We start from the raw sequence: 18,737 nt of genomic DNA, 5'->3' as shown, positions 1-18,737 counted from the left end.
GAATTTCCTGAGAAACCGCGACGCTGCTTTCCAAAGTGGTTGCACAAGTTTGCATTCCCACCAGCAATGGATGAGAGTACCCCTTCCTCTACAACCTCTCCAGCAAAGGCTATCATTGGTGTTTATGATTTTAGCCAATCTGACAGGTGTAAGATGATATCTCAAAGTTGTTTTGATTTGAATATCCCTGATCGCTAAGGAGGTTGAGTATGACCTTAAGTGTCTTTTGGCCATTTGAACTTCTTCTGTTGAGAATTCTCTGTTCAGCTCAGTGCCCCATTTTTTAATTGGGTGAATTAGCATTTTAAAGTCTAGTTTCTTGAGTTCTTTATATATTTTGGAGATCAGACCTTTGTCTGTTGTGGGGTTGGTGAAGATCTTCTCCCAGTCAGTGGGTTGCCTTTTTGTCTTAGTGACAGTGTCCTTTGCTTTACAGAAGCTTCTCAGGTTCAGTAGGTTGTTGCGGGAGGTCCTCCTGCTTCTCCAACCTATAGCTGCTGAGATACCAGCCCATTGGGGCGTGGTCTCTCTCCCTTTAAAAAAGCGGCCACTTCCCTCTCCTTGCTCTCTTCACTTCCTGCTCCGCCGGCGACTAGACTCCTGGTTGCGTAGAGGGCTGTTGCCTGGGACAGTGATCTGTAAGTTTTTTCCGCTTTAAATAAATATCACCCTATTAATCATAATCCCAAATTGGTATGGCATTGTTTGTGACTTACGCCTTCATTTTGGCACCCAACGTTTGGTTTTAGAACCTCTCCCTGCTCGCAGCCGCGAGTTCGGCTTGGCGGGCGCTAGTTCGGCTTGGAAGGAACCCTCCCTTCCTCAGCTGCTGCCTGTGCCTTGCAGCGGTGGCCTTGGCCTCCCCACGTGGATTTAAACTCCACAGGCCCGCTTAGTCTCTGCCCGCGTGGTTTGCTCTTTTCTGAGTCGTTTTTAAATCTCCCTTGCAAGCACAGCTCTTAAGTGGCACGAACCAGAGCACGCGGTTGCTGAAAGCTACAACCCCTCAGGGTGACTCTGTCACGTGGAGGCATAAGCGGCTTCCAGATTGCTCTTCTCTACCCCTGGATTCTGGGTTTCTGGTTCCGTCTCTGGAATTGATTTAATTACATTTACTTTGTTGAGAAACTTGCATTTTCCAGTTTTTAACATCTACTAAGGCACTGAAACAGGACCATGTTTTCATCGCGATTCTGCAACAGCGCCACCTGCTGGATAATAGGTAATATGGCAATTTTCGTTTCTAACGCAAATTTTACTGCTTTGTTTTCACTAATACAATGGATTAGTAATTTTATATTTACTAATGCAATGAATTACATCATACAAGGTTTATATGATTATGGAAATACCTTAATTTGCTTGTTACTAGGCTTCAGTTTTCTTTTCCATATTCTATCATTAAGGAAGAATATGGCACTCCTAAGAACGATTAAATCTTTACGTACTAATAATGAACAGAAAAATATGGCACTCCTAAGAACGATAGAATCTTTACAAACTAATAATGAACAGAAGAATATGACACTCCTAAGAATGATAGAATCTTTACGAACTAATAATGAACAACTAATTGACAGGATTAAAATTATTGAAAATCAGAGGTTATCTGAACAAGTGGATACTATGACAGACAAAATTGATTCCATATCCAAGGGTATTAGAAAGTTACCTGAAAGGGTTCAGGCTGTTGAATTTGACCTTCAGACTTTATCACAAAGTTTTGATAAGGTAACAGACAGAATATACCGCCAAGATGGGAATCTACATGATATACAAGAAAAGTTTAAGGAGGACATGTTATCTTTGAAGGAAAAAATTAAAGCTTTGGAATCACAGGTGCAGAATGGGGACCAAAAAGTTGATACCTCAGTGAAATCACTGGAAATATATACAGGTCAGGAGATTCAGGATTTAAGAGAGACAATGATAAAAAGATTTGAAAAGATTGGAGAAATGATTGCAGCTGGTGAACAGAGTAAGGAGGCACAAGGACAGGATACAATGCCTCCACCAGCTAATAGAACTGGCTTACCCAGGGTTCTAGTGACATACCCTATACTTAATTCTGACAAAGCGTCAACTTCTAAAGGCTCAAAGGGAGTCAGAGAAGCGAGATGGACACCAATAGCAATGAATGATCTGAAAGACATTAAGCAAGCTGTTGTTAATTTTGGCTTGCACAATGCATATGTAAAGGAAATGATAAAGACTTGGGCTTCTAATGCTAGAGCTACCCCCCATGATTTCCATCAGTTAGTGTCTGCAGTTTTAGATAATGGACCTTCCTTGATGTTTGGAATTTATTTCAGAGAAGAATCCAAACATATGGAACAGCAAGGAAGAGCAAAAGGTATTGAGGTTTCCCAAGATTAAATTCTTGGTGCAGGAAAATATGCTGATCCACAGGTCCAAGCTCTTTATGATGATGAAGTACTGTGTCTATGTCACCAAGCAGCTTTAAATGCTTGGAATAGGATACAAGATCCAGCAAAAAGGGTTGAATCATATACCAGAATTAGGCAGGGACAGAGAGAACCCTTTATTGACGTTTTGCAAAGATTGATTAAGGCTCTGGACATAGGGGTAACAGACCCAGAATCTAGACGAATACTTCTTGAATCTCTAGCTTTTGAGAATGCAAACAGAATGCAAAAAGATAATTGGGCCTTTAAAGTCTAGATCAGCAACTATGGATGAATGGATTCAGCATACGATGAATGTTGAGACGTTTAACTATAATGATGAATCTTGGGTAGGAGAAATGATTTCCAAAGCAATGAGGAGACATCAAACTGCCAGGTGTTTTAATTGTGGTAAATTAGGACATTTACAAAGGGATTGCAGGCAAAGAATTTCTAGGAATAATATCTCTTCTGGGAATGACAAAAATAGGAGACCTCGGCCTTCAGGTATATGTAGGAGATGCGGTAAAGGCAGGCATTGGTCCAACGAATGTAGGTCAACAACAGATAGACGGGGCAATCCGATATCATCGGGAAACTCCTTGGGGGGCCTCTCGCAGGCCCCCAAGCCAACAGTGGCCCACTCATTCCCAGTCACAGTGGAGAACGTGCCTCACCAAGAAAATTAAAAGTTCCAATTTCTGCTGTAAAAAGTAATAATGGTCTAAATGATGAATTACGTGTGGAGGATGAGTCAAAAAACCCAGTAGGACAGAGTAAACGTATATTTTGGCAGACTTCTATTAATGACCAAAGACCAAAGCTAAGAGTCTGTATAAATGGCACTTTTATTGAAGGCTTATTAGACACAGGTGCGGATGTAAGTATCATTACTCCAGAATCTTGGCGTCCGAATTGGCCTCTTCAAGAGGTAGATGTTCAGTTCCTAGGAATTGGAACCCTATCTCGTGTAAAACAAAGCACAAGATGGGTTGAATGCATAGGGCCCGAAGGGCAAATAGGAAGACTAAGGCCATATATAGCCAATATTGCCATAAATTTATGGGGCCGTGACCTGCTACAGCAATGGAATACCCAGATTAACATTCCTGTATTTCCAGGAATTCATAATTCTGGGAAGGATATGATGAGGTATTATGGAAAAAGGTCACCAGCCATTCAGGCTGTACAAGAACATACAGCAAATACCAAACCTTTAGAGGTACCAACAGCCCTACCTTTAAAATGGCTAACTGAGAAGCCAATATGGATCAAACAGTGGCCTCTAGCTGAAGATAAATTACAGGCATTGGAACAGCTGGTGCAAGAGCAACTAGATGCTCACCATATTGAAGAATCAACCAGCCCTTGGAATTCTCCTGTGTTTGTTGTAAAAAAGAAATCTGGTAAATGGAGAATGGTGACAGATCTAAGAGCTGTCAACAAAGTAATTCAACCTATGGGCCCACTACAATCTGGAATTCCTTTGCCTTCTCTCTTACCAAAAGGATGGCCTCTTATAGTTATTGATTTGAAAGATTGTTTTTTCACTATGCCGTTACAAGAAAAGGATAGAGAAAAATTTGCCTTCACAGTGCCTACTTATAATAATTCTCAGCCTAATAGGAGATATCAATGGACTACCCTCCCACAGGGTATGCTCAATAGTCCTACACTGTGCCAATATTTTGTAAGTAAGCCATTGGAAATAATTCGTAAACAATTCCCCAAGTCCATAATTTATCATTACATGGATGACATCTTGTTATCTGATTCAAATAAAGATACTTTAGAAAGGATGTTTGAAGAAGTAAAGAAAGTCTTGCCTAGGTGGGGATTACAAATTGCCCCTGAAAAGATTCAAAGAGGAAACTCTATTAATTACCTAGGTTACAGAATAGGGTTAGAGAAAATTAAAACGCAAAAGGCACAAATTAGGAGAGACCGCTTAAAGACTCTTAATGACTTCCAAATATTGTTAGGAGACATTTCCAGTCTACGACCAGCTGTTGGGATAACGCCTAATCTAGTAGTTCATTTAAACAAAACCATAGATGGTGATAAAGATTTGAATAGTCCAATAAAACTGACAGCTGAAGCAGAAAAGAAACTGACAATGATTGAGGAAAAATTACAGGAGGCACATGTGGATAGGGTGAACCCAAATCTTAGCTGCATCCTAGTCATATTGCCTTCCAGAATTTCTCCTACAGGGATTCTAATGCAGAGGGAAGATATTATTTTAGAGTGGATATTTATACCTAATAAACCAAGTAAAAAATTAAAAACTTATGTGGAAAAAGTCTCTAAATTAATTATAAAAGGTAAGCTGAGACTTCGTCAACTAGCAGGTATAGACCCAGCAGAAATTATAGTGCCTTTTACTACTGAAGAAATAAAAAAGTTATGGGAAGACAATGAACCGTGGCAAAGAGCTTGTGCTAATTTTGGGGGAGAAATTAATAGCAACTATCCCAAAAGTGGTAGACTTAACCTCATAAAAAGAACTTCTTGGATTCTTCCTAGAATTGTACGTGATGCTCCAATAACTGGAGCCCGTACTTTCTATACTGATGCAAATAAATCAGGGAAAGCAAGTTACAAGTCAGATGAATTGAGTAAGGTGGAACAAAGCCCTTATAATTCTGTCCAGAAGGCAGAATTATATGCCATTCTTATGGTGCTAAGGGATTTTAAAGAACCTCTTAATATAGTTACAGATTCACAATATGCAGAAAGAGTTATCTTGCATATTGAGACAGCTGAATTCATACCAGAAGACACAGAGTTGACTTCCTTGATTATTCAGGTACAAGACATAATCAGTAACAGGCTTTGTCCGATGTACATAACACACATCCGGTCCCATACAGGTCTGCCTGGTCCTCTAGCCCAAGGCAACGCTGAGATTGATCAATTATTGATTGGAAGTGTGTTGCAGGCCTCAGAATTTCATAAGAAGCATCATGTCAATAGTAAAGGCCAAAAGAAAGAATTTTCCATTACTTGGCAACAAGCTAAGGACATTATAAAGAGATGTCCTACTTGTTCTTTCTATAATCAAACACCGTTGCCTGCAGGGAGTAACCCAAAGGGTACTAAGAGAAATGAAATCTGGCAGATGGATGTGTTCCACTTTATGGAATTCGGAAAATTAAAATATGTACACCACACCATAGACACGTATTCAGGTTTTCAATGGGCTACTGCCCTGAGCTCAGAAAAGGCTGATTCAGTAATCACACATTTATTGGAAGTTATGGCCATCATGGGTATACCTGCAAAAATAAAGACAGATAATGGTCCAGCATATGTATCTAAGAAAATGAAATGCTTTTTTGATTATTACAATATAAAACACATTACAGGTATACCAAATAATCCTACAGATCAGGCAGTTATAGAAAGATCAAATCGTACTATAAAGGATATGCTGAACAAACAGAAAGGGACCAAAAATACCCCCAGAAATAGATTACATAATGCTTTATTAACCTTGAATTTTCTTAACGCTAATGAGAAAGGAACAACAGCAGCAGAAAGACATTGGATAATGGAAAAGTCTGCTGAACTAAATCAACCAATTTATTTCAAAGATGTGCTGACCTCTCAATGGAAGCCAGGAGATGTGCTACGTTGGGGAAGGGGTTTTGCTCTTGTTTCCACAGGAGAAGAAAAATTGTGGATACCATCAAAATTAATAAAGTTTCGATTTGAAGAGGAGAAACCTCTTGGAAAGGAGAAATGACAACTTATCTACAATGATGATATTCATACAGGTGGTAAAAAAAAACATATCATGTGCAAGGACTTTAAAAATCAGTGTTTTGGTTTCTCAGCAAATTCGGGATCAACCTACCCCTGGACCCAGCAATACCACTCTTGGGAATTTACCCAAGAGATGCTCTATCACATGTCAAAAGCATTTGTTCAACTATGTTCATAGCAGTATTATTTGTAATAGCCAGAACCTGGAAACAACCTAGATGCCCTTCAATGGAAGAATGGATGAAGAAAGTATGGAATATATACACACTAGAGTACTTCGCTGCGGTAAAAAACAATGACTTCTCGAATTTTGCATGCAAATGGATGGAAATAGAAAACACTATCCTGAGTGAGGTATCCCAGGCCCAAAAAGACGAACATGGGATGTACTCACTCATAATTGGTTTCTAGCCATAAATAGGGTTCACGGAGTCTACAATAGGCGAATCTAAAGAAGCTAAGTAAGACGGTGAACCCAAGGAAAAACATATAGTTATCCTCTTGGATAAGGGAAGTAGACAAAATTGCCGGGGGGAAAAGTGGGATCTTGGGGGTGGGGTGGGATGGGGGTTAGGGGAGATGGGGAGAGAAAAGGTAGAAGGGAAGGAGGGTGGACTTGGGGAAACAGGAGGATCGGGATAAAGGAAGGTTGGATAGGGGAACACGGAACCACAATTCTTAGTTAAGGGACCCACTTTAGGGTGGGCAGGAGACTTGACCCTAGAGGGGCTCCCAGGTGCCCAAGCTGAGGTCCCCAGTTAGTTCCCTGGGCAGCTGAGGATAGGGAACCTGAAATGACCCTACCCTAGAGCAATACTGACGAATATATTGCATATCATCCTAGAACTTGCATCTGGCGATGGATGGAGATAGAGACAGAGACCCACACTGGAGCACTGGACTGAGCTCCCAAGGTCCCAATGAGGAGCAGAAGGAGTGAGAACATGAGCAAAGATGTCGGGACCACGAGGAGTGCACCCACCCACTGAGACAGTGGAGATGATCTACTGGGAGCTCACCAAGGCCAGCTGGACTGTTACCAGAAAAAGCATGGGATAAAACTGGACTCTCGGAACATGGCGAACAATGAGGGCTGATGAGACGCCAAGGACAATGGCACGCGGTTTTGATCCTACGCAATGTGCTGGCTTGGTGGGAGCCTAGCCAGTCTGGATGTTCACCTTCCTAGATATGGATGGAGGGGGGAGGACCTAGGACGTACCACAGGGCAGGGAACCCTGACAGCTCTTTGAACTGGAAAGGGAGGGGGAGAGGAGTGGGGGGAAGGGGAGAGGGGTGGGAGGAGGGGGAGAAGAGTGGGAGGAGGGGGAGGGAAATGGGAGGCTGGTGGGAGGAGGTGGAAATTTGTTTTTTTTTTCTTTTCTTTATCCTCCTTTTATCAATAAAAAAATTTAAAAAAAAAACATAGAATGGGGGCAGGGTTCTGTCCTTATCTCCACAGGAAAACACTCATCTTTGAAAAATTCAAGGGACCTTAGATATTTGGATACTGACAGTTGGAAAAATACCTGCCCAATAGGAAATATCAAGAAAACTGAAAGGGTTGTGTAAGTAATATTAAACCATATTTCTAAATTTATAAAGCTGGTTTTGAAGTTGGACTCTGGCTCAGTCCCTCTCCAATTCCAAGCCTCTTAGTAAGAGAAAAACCCAGCGTTTCTGGAGTTTCTGTCTCATGTCAAGAGCCATGATATGGGACAGAAAGAAATATGAGTTTAGAAAACATCTTTGCTTTTCTTCATATCTATCATACTTTTCATTGAACATATCTATCATGCCTTTCAGTGAATATGTATATATATATGTCTATCTATGTCTATATGATTAATGTTTAAGTTTGTCACAATGAACAATGAGTTTTTCCTGAAGTGACATTTGAAGTTTCCAGGAAGAAGATGGGGCCCCATAACAACAACTCCACCTGGTTGATATGACGTCATGATACTGATAGCGCTACTACAAGACCTGCTTTGGGTACCAGCTGCACAAGACAGTTCCAACTTGGTTAGCTGAAATGGTGCACATCTTGTACAACATTTTGGCCAGACCTGCACAAAATACTCAGAGACTATTGGCAATTTTAAAAGACATTGATCTTGAAATTTAACCATCATTTTACTTTCACAGGATCCCCCAGAAAGAACGTCGCCCCTATGACAGCTGGAAGTAATTCTAGAGGATGACGTCCCCTCTCCCAGTAAAGTTTGCCCTTGGGTTTAGGGACATCATTTAGTGGTCGATTATAATTATTATACGATTGAGGGTTGGGGGAGGAATTTTATAAGCTCAGGGATCTTTTTTTAAAAAAAAGAGGGATGATTGGATAATAGATTTGTAATTGTGAGTTACTGTTTTTAGACAAATATATTGATATAGATTCTTGTATATTGATACAAAGTTAAATTATATTGACTATTGTATGCATGCATATTTCTACCTCTGTTTAAAACATTTTTTATGTATTGACATATATTATATTGATATATATATATATTGTATATATTTACCATTGCAGTGTACATTTTTACCTCTGATTAAGATACTTATATAATGTTTGTGTATTGATATATATTGACCCACTGCGATGTATATTTGTACATTGTTTATATTTGGAGGTCATTGTCCTCATTTATTTCACAGTAGTTTATTTTCTTAGTCTTTAAGTTAGATAGATATTGAGAATTATATAGATTAATAGTCATCTAAGTTTGTCATTTATAATTAGACTAATCAGGTTCTCTAGATATATAGAGATTATACTCAGTATAGATAGATAATCTTCAACTTCTTCAAGGAGCTGTACAAAATGGCCTTTAATCTAACTCAGAGTTTTGTGGTAGTGAGACACAATTGCTCCTGGCAACACCGCTCTATTCCCGAGAGAATGTTGAGCACCAAAGACACTCCACCTGGAGCCTTTCTTTTTAGCAGAACTGGCTTTTGGGCAAAGAAATGCCCGTACCTCAACCACTGACAGAGATACAGAGCATGCATCAATGAATAAAACAGGACTGTCATATCCTGCCAAGACAGGGTAAGATAGTTTTGAAAAGTTGCTTGCCTTTGAAAATGGTATGTCAGTTATGTTAGGCCTTAGCCAAAGTTGGTTGCTTCAATGCTGCTAACGTGACTTTGGGTGACTGACCAGGTAGCTAGTTTTCTCTGTGATCTGTTGCATGTTTTGGAAGTTGTTTTCCTGAACTTCCTAATTACCCAGGTAACATTATTTCCCTTCTCAGATCTTTGATGGGGTTGAAGACTATATAAATGTAGTTACTTTTCTCTCATGACTTGGCCAAGTTATTTATTATACAAGACCTAAGCTAGTTAGAATCGGATATTTGTACTTATTGTATATGATTTCATAATAGGTTTAGAACTCTCTTATTTAAACAAAAGGGGGAGGTGTTGCAGGAGGTCCTCCTGCTTCTCCAACCTATAGCTGCTGAGATACCAGCCCATTGGGGCGTGGTCTCTCTCCCTTTAAAAAAGCGCCCACTTCCCTCTCCTCACTCTCTTCACTTCCTGCTCCGCCGGCGACTAGACTCCTGGTTGCGTAGAGGGCTGTTGCCTGGGACAATGATCTTTAAGTTTTTTCCCCTTTAAATAAATACCACCCTATTAATCATAATTCTAAATTGGTGTGGCATTGTTTGTGACTTACGCCTTCAGTAGGTCTCATTTATTCAATGTTACCCTTAATGTCTGTGCTGCTGGGGTTATACCTAGGAAGCGATCGCCTGTGCCCATATGTTGTAGGGTACTTCCCACTTTCTCTTCTATCAGGTTCAGTGTGTTCGGACTGATATTGAGGTCTTTAATCCATTTGGACTTGAGTTTTGTGAATGGAGATAGATATGGGTCTATTTTCATTCTTCTACAGGTTGACATCCAGTTGTGCCAGCACCATTTGTTGAAGATGCTTTCTTTCTTCCATTGTATACTTTTAGCTCCTTTATCAAAAATGAGGTGTTCATAGGTTTGTGGGTTAAAATCTGGGTCTTCTATACGATCCCATTGGTCGACTTCTCTGTTTTTATACCAATACCAAGCTGTTTTCAATACTGTAGCTCTGTAGTAGAGTTTGAAGTCAGGGATGGTAATGCCTCCAGAAGTTCCTTTATTATATAAGACAGTTTTGGCTATCCTGGGTTTTTTGTTTTTCCATATAAATTTGATTATTTTCCTCTCAAGTTCTGTGAAGAATTTTGATGGGACCTTGATGGGCATTGCATTGAATCTATAAATTGCCTTTGGTAGAATTGCCATTTTTACTATGTTGATCCTCCCAATCCTACAGCAAAGGAGATCTTTCCACTTTCTGGTATCCGCTTCAATTTCTTTCTTCAATTCCTTAAAGTTCTTGTCAAATAGATCTTTCACTTCCTTGGTTAGAGTTACCCCAAGATATTTTATGCTGTTTGTGGCTATTGTGAAAGGTGATGCTTCTCTGATATCCCTCTCTGCTTCCAAATCATTTGTGTATAGGAGGGCAACTGATTTTTTGGAGTTGATCTTGTATCCTGCCACATTACTAAAGGTGTTTATCAGCTTTAGGAGTTCTTTGGTGGAGTTTTGGGCGTTGCTTATGTACACTATCATATCATCTGCAAATAATGAAAGTTTAACCTCTGCCTTCCCAATTCGAATCCCCTTGATCCCCTTATGTTGTCTTATTCCAATTGCTAAAACTTCAAGCACTATATTGAAGAGGTATGGAGAGAGTGGACAGCCTTGCCGTGTTCCTGATTTTAGTGGGATGGCTTTGAGTTTCTCTCCGTTTAGTTTGATGTTAGCTGTCGGCTTGCTGTAAATAGCTTTTATTATATTTAGGTATGACCCTTGTTTCCCTAATCTCTCTAAGACTTTTATCATAAAGGGATGTGGAATTTTGTCAAAAGCTTTTTCAGCATCTAATGAAATGATCATGTTAGTTTTTTTCTTTCAGTTAATTTATATGATGGATTACATTGATAGATTTTCGTATGTTGAACCAGCCCTGCATCTCTGGGATGAAGACTACTTGATCATAATGGATAATTTTTCTAATGTGTTCTTGGATACAGTTTGCCAGTATTTTGTTGAGGATTTTTGCGTCGATGTTCATGAGTGAGATTGGCCTGTAATTCTCTTTCTTGGTTGAGTCTTTGTGTGGTTTTGGTATCAGAGTGACTGTAGCTTCATAAAAGGAATTTGTCAATGACTCTTCTGTTAAAATATTGTGAAATACATTAAGGAGTATAGGTATAAGCTCCTCTTGGAAGTTCTGGTATAATTCCGCATTGAAACCATCTGGCCCTGGGCTTTTTTTGGTAGTGAGGTTTTTGATGACAGCTTCTAATTCTTCTCGACTAACAGGTCTATTTAGATTGTTCACCTGTTCCTGCTTTAGCTTTGGTATATGGTATTTATCTAAAAACGTGTCTATTTCTTTTACATTTTCTAGTTTTGTGGCATACAGGCTTTTGTAGTAAGATCTAATGATTCTCTGAATTTCCTCTGTGTCTGTGGTTATGTCCCCCTTTTCATTTCTGATCTTATTAATTTGCATATTCTCTCTGCCGTTTGATTAGTTTGGATAGGGGTTTATCAATTTTGTTGATTTTCTTTAGGAACCAGCTTTTTGTTTCATTGATTCTTTGGATTGTTTTCTGTGTTTCTATTTTGTTGATTTCAGCCCTCAGTTTGATTATTTCAAGTCTTCTACTCCTCCTAGGTTAGTCTGCTTCTCTTTTTTCTAGAGCTTTCAGGTGGGCTGTTAAGTCTTCAATGTGTGCTTTTTCTGTTTTCTTTAAGTGGGCACTTAGTGCGATGAACTTTCCTCTCAGGACTGCTTTCATAGTGTCCCATAAGTTTGAATAGGTTGTTTCTTTATTTTCACTGAATTCCAGGAAGACTTTGATTTCTTTCTTTATTTCTTCCTTGATCCAGGTGTGGTTCAGAAGTTGACTGTTCAGTTTCCATGAGTTTCTAGGCTTTCTGGGGGTAGCATTGTTGTTGAATTCTAACTTTAATCCATGGTGGTGTGATAAGACACAGGAGGTTACAAATATTTTTTTGTAACTGTGGAAGTTTGCTTTGTTACTGAGTATGTGGTCAATTTTCGAGAAGGTTCCATGAGCTGCAGAGAAGAAGGTATATTCTTTCCTATTTGGGTGGAATATTCTATAGATGTCTGTTAAGTCCATTTGATTCATTACCTCCATTAATTCTCTTATTTCTCTCTTAGGTTTCTGTCTGATTGACCTGTCCATTGGTGAGAGAGGAGTGTTGAAGTCTCCTACTATTAGTGTGTGCGGTTTGATGGTAGCCTTGAGTTTTAGCAATGTTTCTTTTACGTACGTGGGTGCTTTTATATTAGGGACATAGATATTCAGGATTGATACTTCATCCTGATGGATTGTTCCTGTTATGAGTATAAAATGTCCCTCTCTATCTTTTCTGATTGATTTAAGTTTGAAGTCAACTTTGTTAGAAATTAGTATGGCCACACCTGCTTGTTTCTTGGGTCCATTTGCTTGATAAGCCTTTTCCCAGCCCTTTACTCTGAGTAGGTGCCTGTCTTTGTGGTTGAGGTGTGTTTCTTGCAAACAGCAGAATGTTGGATCCTGTTTTCGTATCCAATCTTTTAGCCTGTGCCTTTTTATAAGTGAGTTGAGTCCATTGACATTAAGTGATATTAATGACCAGTGGTTGTTAACTCCGGTCACTTTTTTAGTAGTAGACTTTGTGTGTTTCCCTTCTTTGAGTTGTGCTGGTGAAAGGTCTCTAGATGTTTGAGTTATTGTCGTCATTGTTGGACTCCTTGGTTTGTGATTTTCCTTCTATTACTTTTGTAAGGCTTAATTTGTGGCTACGTATTGTTTAAATTTGTTTTTATCCTGGAAAATTTTGATTTCTCCATTTATAGTGAATGAAAGCTTGGCTGGGTATAGTAGTCTGGGCTTGCATCCATGGTCTCTTAGTTTTTGAAGTACATCTATCCAGGACCTTCTGGCTTTCATGGTTTCCATAGAGAAGTCAGGTGTAAGTCTGATAGGTTTACCTTTATAAGTGACTTGTCCTGTTTCCTTTGCAGCTCTTAATATTCTTTCTTTATTCTGTATGTTTTGTGTTTTGATTATTAAATGGTGAGGAGATTTTTTTTGGTCCAGTCTATTCGGTGTTCTGTATGCTTCTTGAACCTTCAAAGGAATATCTTTATATAGGTTGGGAAAGTTTTCTTCTATAATTTTATTAAATATATTTTCTGGACCGTTGAGCTGTACTTCTTCTCCTTCTTCTATCCCAATTATTCTTAGGTTTGGTCTTTTTATTGTGTCCCAGATTTCCTGAATGTTTTGTGATGAGGATTTGTTCGTTTTGCTGTTTTCTTTGATCAGTGTGTTTATTTTCTCTATGGTATCTTCAGTGTCTGACATTCTTTCTTCTATCTCTTGTAATCTGTTGTTAGTACTTGTCTCTGTAGTTCCTGTTCATTTACCCAGATTTTCCATCTCCATCCTTCCCTCGGTTTGTGTTTACTTCATTGCTTCCATCTCATTCTTCAAGTCTTGAACTGCTTCCCTAACCTGGTTGATTGCTTTTTCTTGTTTCTCTTGGTTTTCTTGCGTGTCTTTGAGCGATTTATTCATTTCCTCTACCTTTTTATTTGTAATCTCTAATTGTTTATGGCAGTTTTTCACCTCCTGTTTAAGGTCCTCTATTATTTTCATGTAGTTCACTTTTGAGTCGATTTCTTCTATTTCTTCTGGAGTAGGGTGTACAATTCTTCTTATTTCGGGATCCCTGGATTCCGGTGGTGTCATGTTGCCTTTCAGGTTGTAGGAGGAATTCTTGCCTTGGCGCCTTCCCATCTCTTCCTTCAAATGGAGCCAGGAGAGGCCTGGTGTCTTGGTCCAGTCTCTGCTCTGATTGACTCTCTGAGTATATCTCTTCAGTGTAGAAGCAGGAACCGTTCCTGTCCAGATGGGATTCCTCAGCAACTAAACAGGGCCGCTGGTAGCCCAATGATCCGGGGGCAAAAGGATGAACGGAGCAAGGAGGGGAGGGCGATATCCAGAAGAGCACCGGAAGCCTGGCGCAGGAGCTGAAGCTGCGCGGGCTCCCTTACAGGGAACACTGAGGCCTGCCCGGTAGGCAGGCACTCACTGCTCTGGGTGGGTAGCCTTAGTGTAGGAGTTTAAAACTGTTCTTGAGCACTGGTCCTAGCATACAGCAGGGCAGAGTTGGGGAGGGGGGCTGGGGGGCTGGGTCAAAAGAAAGACAGCCCTGCAGAAGGAGCTGGGGGAGCGGGGTTTGTGCTCTCTTCCGGGACAGTCCACCCCTGGATAGCACACACTCACACGTCCAGATGGAATTCCTCAGCAACTAGATGGGGGAAGTCTTAACAACACAACCTACAAAGGTGTCCCCCCGGAAAGTCACCTCAGAGATGAAAGCTATGAGATGGCGACCTGACCAGGGCCTAGGCACCTTGCATCAGGGCCAGACATTAACACCTGATGACCAGGTTACTCATCTTTCAGGGGACCGCACTTGCCTGGGACATTTTTAGTATGGGTCACTGTCCCACTGCCTGCATCACATGATTGTCAGATGACCCCGTATGGGTGGAACAGTGGCCCCTAACAGAAGAAAAATTGAGGGCAGCCCATGCTTTAGTACAAGAGCAATTACTCGCTGGGCGTACAGTGCCATCCACGTCCCCCTTGAATACTCCTATTTTTGTAATAAAGAAAAAATCTGGTAAATGGAGGTTGCTTCAAGATCTTCGTGCATTAAATAGAACCATGCAAATTATGGGGCCACTGCAGCAAGGGCTCCCCTCTCCTCTAGCTATTCCCAAAGATTGGCATCTTATTGTAATTGATTTAAAGGATTGCTTTTTTACTATTCCTTTGCATCCTGATGATTGCTTTTCATTTGCTTTCAGCCTACCCTCTATTAATTTTAAAGTACCTGCATTACTCTTCCATTGGGTCGTATTGCCCCAGGTCATGTCAAACAGTCCTCTGACATGCCAATCTTATGTGGCAGCAGCACTACATCCTATTAGAGAGAAAAATCCTGATCTTTATACAATTCATTATATGGATGATATTCTATTGACTGCTAAATGTCTGGAAAAAGTGTGTGATGCATTTGCTGATATGCAACAGGCCCTAGCAGTTACTGAATTGATTATTGCATCAGAAAAGGTTCAAACCATGCCTCCGTATTCTTAGCTAGGATATATTTTTTGCAAAAAGGAGAAATTAAACCAGAGAAGTTGCAGTTTGATTGTGATCATTTTAAAACCTTACATGACTGGCAATGTTTTTTGGGTGACATGCAATGGATACATCCTTCACTATCTGTTAAGTCTGGAGATCTTAAACCATTATGACATGTTACCTGAAAATACTGACCCCTCATCCTCCCAAATACTTACTCCAGAAGCCAAAAGAGCTCTAAAAATGCATATGCAGAGTATAGAACAGGTGCATTTACAAAGGGTAGATTATGATAAGCCTATACAATTATTAGTGTTAACATCTTATTTTGCACCAACTGGAGTTTTTTGGCAATCTGGACCTATTATGTGGGTACATATGCCTATTTCTCCTTCTCGTGTTGTTACGCCCTATTATGAGTTAGCACATGGAGGCACATTCCATGTCCCACACCTACCCAGCAAAGTCCCAGCTTCTGGGAGAAGCCTCCCCACACTGGCAACCATCCCACAGCATGTCTGACCAACTGAGCCTTGGCCCTGACTTACGCTGGAGAAGTGAGAATCTAGGTTCACAGCTGGAGGGCCCAGTTCTCTAGACCCTAGAGGCACATGCCATGCCCCATCCCCATCCAGCAAAGCCCCAGAGACCAGGGAGCAAACTCCCTGTGCCAGCAACCATTCCCCACCACATCTCTGACCCGCTGAGCCCTTGTCCTGATTGCCCCTGGAAACGTGTCTGTGTTCATGGCTGGAGAGCCCAGCTCTCATCACTTCCCACCAGAGCCTTGGCCCTGACAGCCCTTAGAGAGCTGACCATCTGGGCTCACAGGTGGAGGGTACAGCATTATTGAGCCTAGACCCCCCAAAGGCATATCCAGTGTCACAACATCACCCAGTGAAGCCCAACAGACTTGGGAGCGGCCTCCCCACACCGGCAACCATCCCCCAAAGCATCGCTGCCTACCAGACTCTTGGTCCTTACTGCCCATGAAAAGGTGTCTAGATTCACAGCTGGAGAATTTAGCTATCATCTCTCACCACAGGTGCCTTGGCCCTTTCTATCATCCCTGGAGAGGTGAGAGTCTGGGTTCATGACTGGAGGGCACGGCTCTCTATACCTTAGCCCCTGGATGCACATCCCACACCTACCTGTATCAGTAAAACCCCAGAGACCTTGTAGCAGCCTTTCCACACCAGCAACCATCTTCAACTGCATATCTGACCACCTGAGCCTTGGCCCTGACTACCCCTTGAGAGGTGAGTGTCCGAGTTTATGGCTGGAGAGTCCATCTCTGTAGGCACTAGCAAATGGAGGCACATCCCAGTACCAAGGCTACCTACCAAAGCCCCAGAGACCTAGGAGCAACCTACCCACACCAGCAACTGTTCCCCACCACGTCTCTAGCCAATGAAACTTTGATCATGACTGCCCCTGGAGAGTTGTTTGGGTTTAAGGCTGGAGGGCCCTGCTCTCATCTCTGACCCTGGAGAGGTGGGAGTCTAGATTCATGGCTGGAGGTCACAGCTCTCTAGACCCTAGACCCCAGAAGCACATCTCGTGACCCACCCCCACCCAGTAAAGCCCCAGAGATCTGGGAACACCTTCCCAACATCCACAACCATTGCTCCTAGGATCTCTGACAGTGGGAGTCTTGGCCCTGACTGCCCCCTGGAGACATGAGTTTATTAATGGAGGGCCCAGCTTTATAGACCCTATCTCCAGAGGCACATCCTATACCTGATCACCACCCAGCAAAGCTCCAGAGACGTGGGATCAGCCTGCCCAACCACTCCCCACTACATCTCTGACCAACAGAAACTTGTTCCTAACTCTCCCTAGAAAAGTGTGTTTCTGGGTTCTCAGATGGAGGGTGCAGTTCTCATCTCTGACCAACAAAGCCTATGCCCTAAATGCCCCTGGAGAGGTGAGTGTCTGGGATCACAGCTTGGGTCCAGCTCTCTAGATTCTAACCCCCAGAGGCACATTCCTTGCCCCACCTGCACCCAGGAATGACCCAGAGAACTAGGAGAAGCCTCCTCACACTAAAATCCATCCCCACTGCATCTTTGACCAAAAGAGCCTTCTTTGTGACTGCCTCTTGGAGAGGTGAGAGTCTGGGTTCATGGCTGGAGGGCACAACTCCCTAAACCCTAGCACATGGAGGGACATCCAGCAAAACCCCAGAGAACTGGGAGCAGCCTCCCAACAACAAAAAATCAACCCCCACTGTATCTCTGACCACCTAAGCTTTTTCTCTGATTGCCCCTGCTGAGGTGAGAGTCTAGGTTCAAGACTGGAAGACCCAGTTTTCATCTCTGACCACCTTAGCCATGGCTCTGATAGCTGGTGGAGAGGTGAAAGTCTCAGTTCACAGATGGAGAGGCCAGCCCTCAAGACCCTACTTCCTGGAAGCACATCCCATGACCCACCCTCACTCAGCAAAGCCTCAGAGACATGGGAACAGACTCTCTACACAGGCAGCCATTCTCTACTGCATCTCTGACGACCAGAGCTTTTGACCCTGACTTCCCCTAGAGAGGTGAGTGTCTAGGTTCACATCTGGAGGGCCCTGCTCTCTAGACCCTAGCCTCCAGAGGCATATGCCATGCTCCAACTCCACCCAGCAAAGACCCAGAGAACAGGAAGGAACCTCCGCACAACTGCAACCATCACCCACCACATTTCTGGTCACTGGATCCTTGATCCTGAGTGCCACTGGAGAGATGAGTGTCTGGATTCACAGCTGGTAGGCCCTCCTCTCATCTCTGACCCAGAAACATTGGCCCTGACTGCCCCTAGAGAGGTAAGTAACTAGGTTCAGGGCTGGAGGGCGTTTTCTAGACCCTGGACCCAAAAGGCACATCCTGTGTGCCACCCCCCCACCATCCAGCAAAGCTCCAGAGACCTGCCCACACCACCAAACACTCCCCACTGCATCTCTGACCAACAAAGACTTGTTCCTGACTGCCCCTAGAGAAATGTGTTTCTGGGTTCTCGGAGCCACAGCTCTCATCTCTGACCACCAAAGCCTAGGCACTGACTGCCCCTAGAGAGGTGAGTATCTGGGTTCACAGCAGGAGGGCCAAGCTCTCTATACCATAGCCCCCAGAGGCACATTCCCTGCCCACTCCCAAGCAGCAAAGCCCTAAAGACCTAGAAGGAGCCTCCCCCCACACACCACCTTCCTCCACTGCATCTCTGATCCTCACAGCCTTGGCCCTGCATGCCCCTGGAGAAGTCAGTGTCTGGGTTCATGACTGGAGGCCACAGTTCTCATCTCTGACCTCTGGAGCCTTGGCCCTGACTATCCCTGTAGAGGTGAGAG

The sequence above is a fragment of the Microtus pennsylvanicus genome, chromosome X (genome assembly GCF_037038515.1).
Source record: "Microtus pennsylvanicus isolate mMicPen1 chromosome X, mMicPen1.hap1, whole genome shotgun sequence".
Lineage (NCBI taxonomy): Eukaryota > Metazoa > Chordata > Mammalia > Rodentia > Cricetidae > Microtus > Microtus pennsylvanicus.
The sequence above is the reverse complement of the archived record's forward strand: the minus strand, read 5'-3'. Positions refer to the sequence as shown.